The following is an 11,776-nucleotide window of genomic DNA, read 5'->3' as shown; positions in this document are numbered from 1 at the left end:
CCCTTCTGAAGATAGGTACTCTTCAGTTATTTATATTTAATCACTGTGATAACAACTTTTGCTCTGAACTAAATATATGCAGAGACGCATTTCACAAACCCCCTCCTCCGCTGGGCTGGGAGAGCAGGGAGCCGGCTTCCTCGGGCTCTGCACAGTGGCCGGAACCATCTGCGCGGTGGCTGGAACCGTCTATAGTTTAAGTCCCCAAGCCCTCAGGTGCTACACAACATTGATCAGACTCAGAAAGTGTTTTTTTCAAAAAAAACACGTATGTAACAGACATCTTTTATCCTTTCCCTTAAAAGACTGGACAAAAGCCAGTTTATTGTTTTTAAACGTCTGCACCGCCCCCGCCCCAGTTTTTGGAAATCAAAGAAACTCATGGTAACTGATGTCCAAGGAGCAGACTCGAACCTTAAAGGCAGCTGAGCGACTGACTGCTAATGGCCCCATAAAGCACTGCCCGGCCTTCACCTAATGCCTAATTACTCACCGGCATGCCTTTGCGTCGCCAGTGTCTGCTCGAACAATGCAGCCAAACAAGGTGGAACTGTGTCCATTTATGGGCAAGTCAAAGACCAATAAATAAAAAGTTTAATTTCCTGATTCCCTGAAGTCGATGGGGCTTAGAAAATACTCCCCAATCCTTCCAACAATGTCTCTCAAAACACCGTGTGACCAGCCACCTCGTCTCACATTTCATTGCTCATAAAAAGGAATCAGATAACGCTAAGTGAAAAAAAGCAGGACACGAAGTGCACTGTGTTTACAGCTAAGAAACTATCCGCTTTGGGCCGAGGACTGGAACCCTACAATCGTTGTGAGACCTTCGTGATGGGTGCAGGATCCCGGGAGATGGCTTCCCCTGTTTTCGAAATTTTCTGCTGCTATCTTAGTTTTACAGCAACCCCCCAAATTGAAAGTGATCAGCAAAATAATTAGTGAGTTGTTTATCAGGTGCTAGTACTCAGGACCAGCTCATCACATGAGGGCTCCGATGTGAAGCAAACCAACCGAAAACTGAGAAATCCATTCAGGTATCCTCGGATTCCGTTTCTTAGCTTTCGTCTGGAGGGCTGTTGACTCCTGAACAGGTATCTGAAGTTCCTATCACTAATAAAAAGTAATCCTTCCTTAGGTCTTTGTTCCTTTTTTTTAATTTCTTTTTCAATGTTTATTTATTTTTGAGACAGAGAGAGACAGAGCATGAACAGGGGAGGGGCAGAGAGAGAGGGAGACACAGAATCCGAAACAGGCTGCAGGCTCTGAGCAGTCAGCACAGAGCCCGACGCGGGGCTCGAACTCAAGGGCCGTGAGATCATGACCTGAGCCAAAGTCGGACGCCTAACCGACCAAGCCACCCAGGCGCCCCTACTTAGGTCTTTGTTCTTATTGAATTCTTTTTTTTTTTTTTTTAATGTTTGTTTATTTATTTTGAAAGAGAGGGGGGAAGAGAGAAAATCCCAAGCAGGCTCTGGACTGTCAGTGCTGAGCCCAACACGGGGCTCGATCTCATGACCCGTGACATCATGGCCTGAGCCAAAATCAAGAGTTGGCCATTGAACTAACTGAGCCACCCAGGCGCCCCAGCCAGTTACGGAATTCCTTAAGGTAATTAATGATATTTGGGAAACTTTCCCCTCTGTAAGTATGATATGGGAAGATGAGGCAGTGAACTGGGGGTGTGATTCCAGGTCTAGGAAGACAATGGGGAGAAACTAGCCGGGCTATTCACATGAACTGTCTAGAGAGAGCAGACTGTGCACAAAAATGGACAGAACCGATTCTGACCCGTTTCAGCCCACACCGTCGGGCTGAGCAAGCCGGCATGATCTTCTCATCCCGGGACCACGTCTGAGGGTCTCACCGCTGGGCTGCTGCGGGGTCTGCTGACGCGGGAAGAGCTGGGGACAGAACATCAGCGGGGCTGGTTCTCTTACCCTGAATTTTTTCAACCGTTTCTCAAATGGGGGTCCTCAACGTGCCTCCCCGGCCCTTCCCCCTTTTCCGCCTCTTCCTTGCATGCGTTTTGTTGGCCAATCACTTACGCAGACAGCCATGGATTCGGAGGTCCCACGCGAGGCATCAGAGATACGACACGAAGAGTCGCGTCCCTCTTGGAATGCCAGCCTGCTTCAGAAAGGTCTCTCCAGTACTTTCCTCCTTTCCATTCCCACCGGCACTGCCCCAGCCACCCCTGCTTTTCAGCTTCCGGCTGTCACCTTTTGGCGTACCTCTTGCTTCTTGGATGGCCACCAAACACAGAGGGATTCTTCTAACATTTACCCAGGTGCTGGTGCCCTTGCTTAAAAACGCTGAAGACTCACCTCAATGGATCGAGTTCAGCCTCCCTGACATGCCTATTAACTACCACACCCACATGCCACCAATCAGGATACTGGTACCTGTCATCTCCCAGGCAGGTGGCTCCTGTTGACATACTGGCCCTTGGCTCATGCTTTCCCTCTGCCTACAGTGCTCTCCCAAACACCCCACAGAGGAGGTCCTGGATGCCGTTCACCTGTTGTTAAGGACTTAGCTCCAACTTCACCTTCTCAGGATTCTCCAGCCCTGCCCTCCGTCAGCTCCTTTCTGACCACAATGCAGAATGTTCCAGATCAGGGGGGTGAGTTCTCTGTCCTACAGTTGACGGCCACACCGTGAGGGCTTCTGGCTACACCGCTGTCCCGAGAGAGCTTGTGGGTAGTGAGCCAGTACCAGCGTGCGGTCTTCCTGAATACGAGGCTATTTTTTTTTTTTTCCAGAACCAAAACACTTATATTTTTAAAAATGGAAAACCTGAATTAAGACTTGAGTTACATTCAGATAATTATAGGCAGCAGTCAATTTTCAGATTAAAGGAGGTTCCATTCGTTGAGAAAGCATTCTGACCCCACCCTTCCTTCAGGGTATCCGATTATGGCTTCGATGTCTGTTTCCAGGGTTACTAGTTTTTTTTTTTTTTTTCTTTGAGATGTTTTTTTTTCTTTAATGTTTATTAGTCATTCTTATTTCGCCCAGAAGTCCTTGATGGAATCTCTTAAATTGCAGGTGGAGGCGGGGGTGGAGAATGGGGGTCTGGGAGGGAGACGCCTCAGAAGAGAAGAGAGAAGTCCCCCTTCCTCCCTACCCCCACCCCCACCCTGACCACCTCCCACCCATCTGTGCTGGCATCCCTCCTCTGCCCTCCCTTTTTCCTTCCAGAGCTGGATCCCGGAAGATCTCGCCTCTTTCCTCGCATGATTCACTCTATTTGGGACATCTCCCTTAATCATTCTCCCGGACACACTCACGCAGGAAGGAGAGGGGACTTCAGTGCCACATGCTGGCCGGGCGGAGAGCATGCCAGGGCCCGGTGCGTGGAAGTGAAGGCAGTCACACCTTACTGAAAAATAAAGCACAGTATAGGTTCATTATTAAAATGTGGGCAGTCTTCAAGATGACCCCAGTGATCTACGCCTCCTTGTGTTCATGTTCCCTAACATACCGCATCGGGGCTGGTCCCTTGTGGTCAACAGAATCTGGTGGAGGCGACCCTATCTGACTTCTGACGCTGGGTCATAAAAACAGGCAGAGCTTCTGCCTGGCATTTTTTCTCCTGGGGACACTCACCCTTGGAACACAGCCACCATCCTCTGAAGAAGCCCACGGGCCCTCACAAAGAGCCACATGCAGAAGAAACTCCCCGGCGTCCGGCCAGTCCCAACCCCCGGACAGCAAACGAGCCTTCAGATGTTTCCACCCCACGGCCTTTCAATAGTCCCCGCGAAGCCCCGGCCAAAGCAGCCCCTGTCTGAATTCCTGGCTCACAGGTCGCTTGTTTTGTACCATCACATTTTGGGGGGTCACTCGTGAGGCAGTCCTAGCAGCTGCAGCAGGACAGTGAAATGGATTGAGCTCCAATGTCGCTGTCACCAAACGTGAGCGCCCCTTGAGGGCTCTACGCCCTAGCAGACGTGGTGTCCAGCAAGGGCTCGTTGGAAGGAATCGGGACGATCCGGGGACAGGGCTCTGTGGTGAATATTCACGGCCATTCAGGACGCTGGCTGGGGCACCCCATTTCCGAAAGTCTTGAACGTGCACGGTGGGCGGCCATACAGACGAATACCACAAGAGGGCAGGTGTAGATGCTGAACTAGGGTTTCGTGGACTTCACCTTCTCTCATACTGCCTTGTTTCCCCCCCTTTTGCATTTCACTGATGATTTTGTTTGATATCGATCGCTGCCCACGGATCAGCTCCATTTTGAAGAAGTGAATCTACGTTTCAGAACCCAACCTGATCCAGGAAGGAGTGCGGTCGGAGAGGCTCCCTAACAGTTAATTTAACAATGCCGTATTTGTATTTCTTATAAAATATATTTCTGTAATGACAACACCTACGATTTCATTACGAAGAAAAATTGAGCTGCTATTTTTAAATGTCAGTGGGATAAACATTTCCTGACTTTATATCACTGCGTGAACGCAGATGTGCTATTTACTCAATCTCATTTATTTCATAATGGGATTAAATAATGCTTCATTATTTCATAATGAACAAAGTAATATTGTGATCGCGAAAAAAAAAGAAGCAATTACACTTACTTTTCCTTCACCTCGGAACCCCTTCCCCCCCTCCATGCATTCTGACATTAAAATGAACTAATTTGTTGGGTAATTTAAAGTCGGCTCAATTTCTCCAGGAAAGATGAGGAAACGGGCGTCTCAGACCCTGGGGTTTTTCTGATTACAAATCGTCTCCTCAAAACATTTCTTATAAACTTCAGGTAGCCTCGCCCCTCAGAGTGCATCTCACCGGCTATGCGGACAGTGCTCTTGGCGTCTGGTCAGCACCTGTCTCTGCAGGCTGTTCAACCGCACCTCCGGAGCCCACAGTGTTGAATCATCCAAGCCTGATCGGCACCCCCTCGCCCCCCGCAGTGTGCCCCTGCGGAGCCACCGGATGGGGCCACGGAGCTCGGCAGGCTGCCAGTTTGGATGCGTAAAGTCGTGTGACCCCGGGCACCTCAGCAGCCTCTCTGAACCTCAGCTTTCCCCTCTGTAAGATGGACCCATGCTTCTGTTTCTCTCCAGGGGACGCTGCAGGGACTGAGAGAATGGGCCACAGCTCTGCACCTGGGGACATGTACATGCTGCCTGGGACAGCAGACGCGGGGCAGACAGCCAGCTAGTATTCCTTTTTACTGCCCTGCTTTTGGTTCTGTAACAACCTTTATTGATTGATTGATTAATTGATTTATAATTTTTTTAATGTTTATTTTTGAGAGAAAGAAACAGAGCATGAGTTGGGGGTGCAGACAGAGCGAGAGGGAGACACAGAATCCGAAACAGGCTGCAGGCTCCGAGCTGTCAGCACAGAGCCCGACACGGGGCTCGAACCCACCAACGGCGAGATCATGACCTGAGCCGAAGTTGGACGCTCAACCGACTGAGCCACCCAGGCGCCCCTATAACAACCTTTACAGATGACTTTGAAAACAAAGATGCTAGAAAAGTGCTATGTCTCTCTTCCTAGCTGTGTGCCACGCATGACCTCCCTAAATGCTTCCAGAAGCTTCCTCCGGAACAGGTGCTCCTTTCCGTGCTTCTCTACTGCATCTGAAGGTCCAGCTATCATTCGGGAAAAATTCCACATGAAGGAAGACTTCCCTCCCGTTTTCCCGCTCGGCGTTGGCGGAGACGGTCTATTACAAGAGGCGGCAGTTTCTAAAGCGGCCCATCTTCCGCTTTCAACTCTGAGTCCACATGAAGTCCTTTCAAACTCTGCTTCCTCCAAGGTCAAACACCCCAGGTCAGATGTCTTCATAGGGTAGAGTTCTGCAACGGCACACTTGAACTTCTTTCCCTTCCAGGTGCCAAATGTTTCTTACCATTACACGGCCTGAAATACATAGTAGTACAAGGTGGTTGTTTCTTTTTTTTTTTTAAGGCACCAATAACTTGCATAACCTTTAACCCATGGTCAGCATGAGGAAGGTCTGGACTCTTCTTTAAGGGCACTAACTCCATCATGGGGCTCCGCCCTCATGACCTCCCAAAGGTCTCATCTCCAAACAGTATCACGTTGGGGATTAGGGTTTCAACATAAGAATTTGGGGAGGACACAGACATGCTGTCCATAACAGTATCTCAACAGCCTCCCATTTCCTGAGATCGCAACAGGATGGCGCCCCCTGGAGTTGTACGACGCAGCGACACACAATTTTGGCGCTCAAACACTGGTGAAATAAAAGACATGATAAATCATGACATCTCTGATTCAAAAAAATTTTAAGTATTTTTATTAACCATTTTTTATTACCGTTTTATAAAAATGCAAAAGGCAATGCATAAATTAAAAAAATGGCATTTTCAATTAAAGACATGCTTTCAAAGAACTTAAGTTGATGGATCTTTTTTTTTTTCCTGAGTGACTTTAAGCATGACTTAAATATTCTAACAGGCCAATGGCTTATTGATCAGAAAAACTTGGGTATTAAATTACTGGCTGCATACTGCCCTAGGAATCCCATTTGTCTTTGGATTTTAGGGTGATTAATTTCACAAAGAGGCAAGCTATATTTTCATCTTTGTAACATCTAAAAGCACGATCTGATGTTCATTGTTCTTCTGAGCAGTGATGTTCCAAAGATGCGTGTCTGGCCCCACGATCAAGCATTTCAATTTTGTGGCAAGTGTCAATAGGCTGCAAATTCAGATCAGTGAAAAACGTCTCACTTTACACGTTTTTTTGTTGTTGTCGTTGGTTTTTTTTTTTTTTTTTTTTTGGTCTCATTCTCTCAAGCTTCTTCTCCTACTAGAGATACAAAACTCAACAAACCCTGTCGACTCCGGAAAGTAGCAAAGAAGGACTGAAGTTAATTTAGTGCTTGACGTGGGACCGGGGACAACGTGCCAAGGTCACATGATTCTTTTATTTGGAATCCCACCACCCGGCGCTCGGTGCCTCCAGACTCCTTGCTTCTGCTCTCCGTCCTGCCGCTGCCTGGGCCCCAACCAGCGGTGTGCGCGTGAGGGGGAAGCCAGAGCCCGCTGGGCCTCTCGGGCTCCGGGCCACCGGGGTTCAGCCCGTGGGGACCCCAGGGCGCCGGGGTCGAGGTGCGGGCTCTGCGGCTGTCGGGGCCCGGCCGTGAGTCTCCCCTGGCACTCTGCGGTCTCACTGTTGCCGCAGGCCCCGGGGCCCGGCAGCCTCACCCCCCCGGAGGCCCTGCCTCCCTGTCGCCCCTCTTCTCCCCTCTCCGTGGCTTGTCCTGTCGTGGCCCTCAGCACCCGAAGAATCCCACCAGGACATCTGCTTTCTGCGCTGGCCTTTGACTTGTCATGGGGAGGGAGAGACCTTAGTCCTCACTGTATCGTCGCTGCTGGCGTGGGGCAGGGACGTCACCGATCAGCGGGCTGAATGAGTGAATGAATGAATGAACGGATGGATGAGCAGAAAGCACGTGGGCAGTGTGCACGGAAGAGCTTTGACATCAGCGCTGTCATCAGCGGCAGACGACCAGTGAAGCGCAGTCATCGGTGATGACCATTTTCTTTTTAGGCGTCAGATTCAGGGCCTCGGCCTGGGTCACAGCCGGCGCCCAGAAACGAAGGCCGGAAGGCTGGGGGAGCCCATGGCTGCAGGCCGGGTGCCCAGGAAGCAGACTCAGGAGGACTACAGAACGCAAGACGCTAGACTAGGGAGAACCCGAGGGCCGGGGGAGGACGTGGCACCCGCCAGAGGAGGAGAGCTGCGAAGCGGGTGGCCTGATGACGGTTTTGGCTGTCCCTATGGGGAGCCCTGAGCTAGGACGGCCCTTCGGACCGGTCCCGACTTGGGTCGCGACAGCTTGGCCTTTATCCGCTGCCCTGGTCAGACGTTGGGTGTGGGTTGCCCCAGGAAGGGGCGTGAACTTGAGCGGAGGTGTGTGCTTTTGGGGTCTGGGCAGCCCACCATAGTGTCCACTACACCAGCTCTTAGGGGGTCCACGACCCAAGGGAGCCTGTTGAGAGCCGAGGAGGCTGGGCTTGCCAAATCCTTCGCCGGCAGCAAAGACAGGCTTCAGTTAGGAAAACACAGCCTAGCGTATCCACGAGAGTCGGCCGCCAAAGTGCCGGCAAAGACTGGGCCAGGTGCCAAGACCCTCAAACACCGGGGCAGGGCCTCTGGGGTGCTGGCAACGTTCTGTCTCTTGCTCTGGGTGTGGGGGTTACCCTGGGTTGCGCTCTTGTGACACGCTGACTTCTCTATATACATTATGTAAATTACATCTCAATAATGCTGTTCAAATTATTTTAAATGTTTGTAACAAATGTGTCAGGGTTAACCTTCCAGTCTGCCTCCCATTTCTCCTTTCAGAAGAGAAAACATCAGTGGGGTTTTACGACACGATTCTGCCAGCCCCCAGATGGGAACAAATTATTTTAACACGAAACTATGAACTGAGCCAGAACATCAAAATTCTCTCTGGAACGAACCTGATCTTCACTCTACGTGTGGACACCTCTCCGTTCTCCGCGTTAGCCCATTATTAGCTTGCATTTCACTCGAAGGAACATTTAAACACTTTTATGGGGGGGGGGGGCGGAGTCTGCACCATTTTCAGTCCCTCCCAGCGCGCCCTCATGGTGCACCTGCTCCGCCAGGGACTGTGTCCGGGTTGAAGGAGGCGTGGGCCCTGCTGACGAGGGGACGCAGTCTGGTGGGAGGCTGATGCACACTTAAGAGCGAAGTCAGTGGCTGAGCCGGACGCACAGGGCGAGGATCAGCATGAACTTTCTGGAACAGGTGCCCCCTTGCCAGATTTGGAGAGATCGCCATCTAACCGCCCTGGCGCATCGCCTGGAAACCTCATTTTGCTTGTGTTCGTTTCCCTCCACAGGCCAGGCCAGCCCGGCCTCCTCGTGGCACGGCCCCTGTGTTTGAGGCTCTTGCCTTTCTGTATTCATACTGGTGCCTCATCTTTCTATGCAACAAGGTGGCTTGCTCTCAGATCCCTGAGCTTGCTGTTGGAGGGACAGAGGCTTTCCCAGCATCCTCTGAGCCTGAGCCTCCTGTCACAAAGCCCCGTTTGCCTGGTCCCCCTGGAGGCTGCTCCATTAAACTCATACGGTGTCAGTTACTGCTTTCTTGCCTCTTTATTTTTTTATTTTATTAAAATTTTTTTAAATGTTTATTTATTTTTGAGACAGAGAGAGACAGAGCATGAGCAGAGGAGGGGCAGAGAGAGAGGGAGACACAGAATCCGAAGCAGGCTGCAGACTCTGAGCCGTCAGCCCAGAGCCCAAAGCGGGGCTCGAACTCACGAACCGCGAGATCATGGCCTGAGCCGAAGTCAGACGCTTAACTGACTGAGCCATCCAGGCGCCCCTTTATTTATTTATTTATTTAACCACAGGACTGCACATCTCCTGAGTATCAGGTCCTCCCGCAGAAGTTCATTCCCTATCCCGCTCCTTTAAAACTTCCAACTAAGATTAGCACCCCAGTAACAAGTAACACTCTCTTGCACCCCAGTAACAACACTCTCCCGGCAGTGTTGAGAACCGAATCCTTTGGTTCAGTTCGGATTCCGAACAGCTCAGGAGCGTAGGACGCGAAGCGATCTGCTTTCCGGTTTCTCCCTTTGTTGTCTGGTCACAGCCCACTCCCAGCGCGGCCCCCCGCATTGGCTCGGGCTCCAAGGGGAAATGAGGGTCCGGCCAATATTCACATAAGCACCCGGCGCCATCTCCACACCCTTTGACTCTGGATCAGGACGTTCTTAGGACGATACCGGGCAGCGGAGGGTCGCGGGAAGACACGAGGAGATTCGACAGCCAGAACACATGTTGTGTCCGCGGACGCTGGTTTACTGTGACCTCGTTGAAGCCTGCAACGGTTCACACCGGGAGAAGCATTCCAAGACAACAGTTTGTCCAGCTCAGCGTCAAAAAAGATGCTGCAGATAGTTCCGAGAGCTGAGACGCGAGCGCGAATGATACCGTGGGGGAAACACCAATGCCTTAGAAAACCTCACAGCCTGTCCACACATGTCTGAATCCTGTCCACACATGTCCACTCTGAGGCGAGGACAGGACAGCCACCACTAGTATGTCCCTCGGGTCGTGTCTCCAGAGCCAAAGCAAAGAGGCACCTGATTACTGGTAAATTCCAACTGCATAGAGAGCCATTGACAATAGTCGACCTCCAGTCTTTTCCTAAATGTGCTGTTAAATTCCTGGGTACATATTTGCTGATATAACATTCACAGTGAGGCTGCAAAAAAGGTGAACTTAAAGTCCCGTTCTCATACTTACCTGGAGTCACTTCAGACCCGCCTGTCCACGCTCACAGGGCCTCTCACCTTCATGTTGCACCAGAGTGGAGGATTTGGTTGATCAGGACCAGGCCCGGCTTTTCCCCTCATTTAGAAACTGGCAAATCACAGGGGTGATTTCAAGTGGGCTTCATATTAAAGATACTACTAAGAAGGAAGGGGCTAACGCAGAAAGATGAACGTCCCCCAGTATCGCCACGCTCCACGTAACCGTGGCAAATGCGGCGTGAAAACTCGCCCATCGCGAAGACACGCGGAGAGCCCACGGGCAGGTGAACAGATGCTCCACATCGCGCATCGTCAGGGAAACGCAAATCAAAGCCACGATGAGATAGCACCCCCACACCCATCAGGATGACTACCACTGAAAAGCAACAGAAAACAACGAGCTTTGGCAAGGAGGTGAAGACACTGGAACCCTGCAGCCTGTCAATGGGAACGCAAAATGGCGCAGCTACTGTGGAAAATGGTACGGCAGTGCCTGAAAACATTAAAAATAGAATTGGCTTATGATCCAGCCATCCCGCTTCTGGGTATTCATCCCGAAGATCTAAAAACAGAGTCTCAGGGAGGTCTTTGTACACCCGGTTCATGGCAGGGTTGTTCGCAACAGCCAAGAGGGAGAAGCAACCCAAGTGTTATTATTGGATTAATGAAGAAAATGTGGGTGGGAGATAGATCTACGTACAGACAATGGAATATTATTTAGCTTTAAAAAGGAAGGAAATCCTGTCACGTGCTATTACACGAACGAACCTCGAGGACATTATGCTACGTGAAATAAGCCAGCGGCAAAGGGACAATACTGAATGATTCCACTTATATAAAACCCCCGGAGTAGTCAAAATCACAGGACCAGAGAATGGAACGGTCACTGTCAAGGGCAGTTGTTTAACGGGCATGAAATTCAGTTTCACAAAATGAAAACTTCTGGAGACTGGTTGCACAGCAATGCGAATACACTTTAACGATACTTAACTATGCACGTAAAAGTGGTTAAGATGGTAAATTTTATGTTATGTGTATTTTACCGCAATTTTTAAAAATTATGCAAGGTCGCCTCCTCACAGCAATTGTCATTGGGTAGCGTTCTGTCCGGCAGTGTCCTGTTGGGGTGCGTATCACCCCAGGTATGCGGAGTCCTTGACTGTATCTTCCTGACCCATATCCACCGTGGCCCCCGGGGCAGGGGCTGGTAAACAGCACAGTTTTACTGAATGTCTGAGGAAGACAGGGAGAGAGAGGGAAGAAGGAATGAAGAGAAAATCCACAAAAGATAAATTACAAATGGACGGTAACCTAATGAGGAAATTTTCAGCTTCACTAGTAATCAAAGAAAAGCCCATTAAAGCAACAATGAGTTTCCATTTCTCACTATGAAATGAGCAAAGATATTTATTATTATCATTTAAATACCTAACGCTGGCAAGGATTTGTTGAGATGGGTCATTTCAGACAGAACTGGCATATTTCTAC

At 50.2% G+C, this 11,776-nt stretch overlaps 1 long non-coding RNA gene across 1 annotated transcript; it reads left to right on the top strand.

Moving 5' to 3' along the window:
* The first annotated feature begins 724 nt into the window (after nucleotides 1-724).
* LOC147576225 (uncharacterized) lies at nucleotides 725-6,379 on the top strand. Its single transcript, XR_015241919.1, has 2 exons — nucleotides 725-1,094; nucleotides 3,205-6,379. It is a non-coding gene; the product is annotated as an uncharacterized LOC147576225 (long non-coding RNA).
* The last annotated feature ends 5,397 nt before the right edge of the window (nucleotides 6,380-11,776 follow it).

The sequence above is a fragment of the Puma concolor genome, chromosome D2 (assembly GCF_028749965.1).
Source record: "Puma concolor isolate L17-30 chromosome D2, mPumCon1.1.hap2, whole genome shotgun sequence".
NCBI lineage: Eukaryota > Metazoa > Chordata > Mammalia > Carnivora > Felidae > Puma > Puma concolor.
This window is presented reverse-complemented; position numbering and strand designations above follow the sequence as displayed.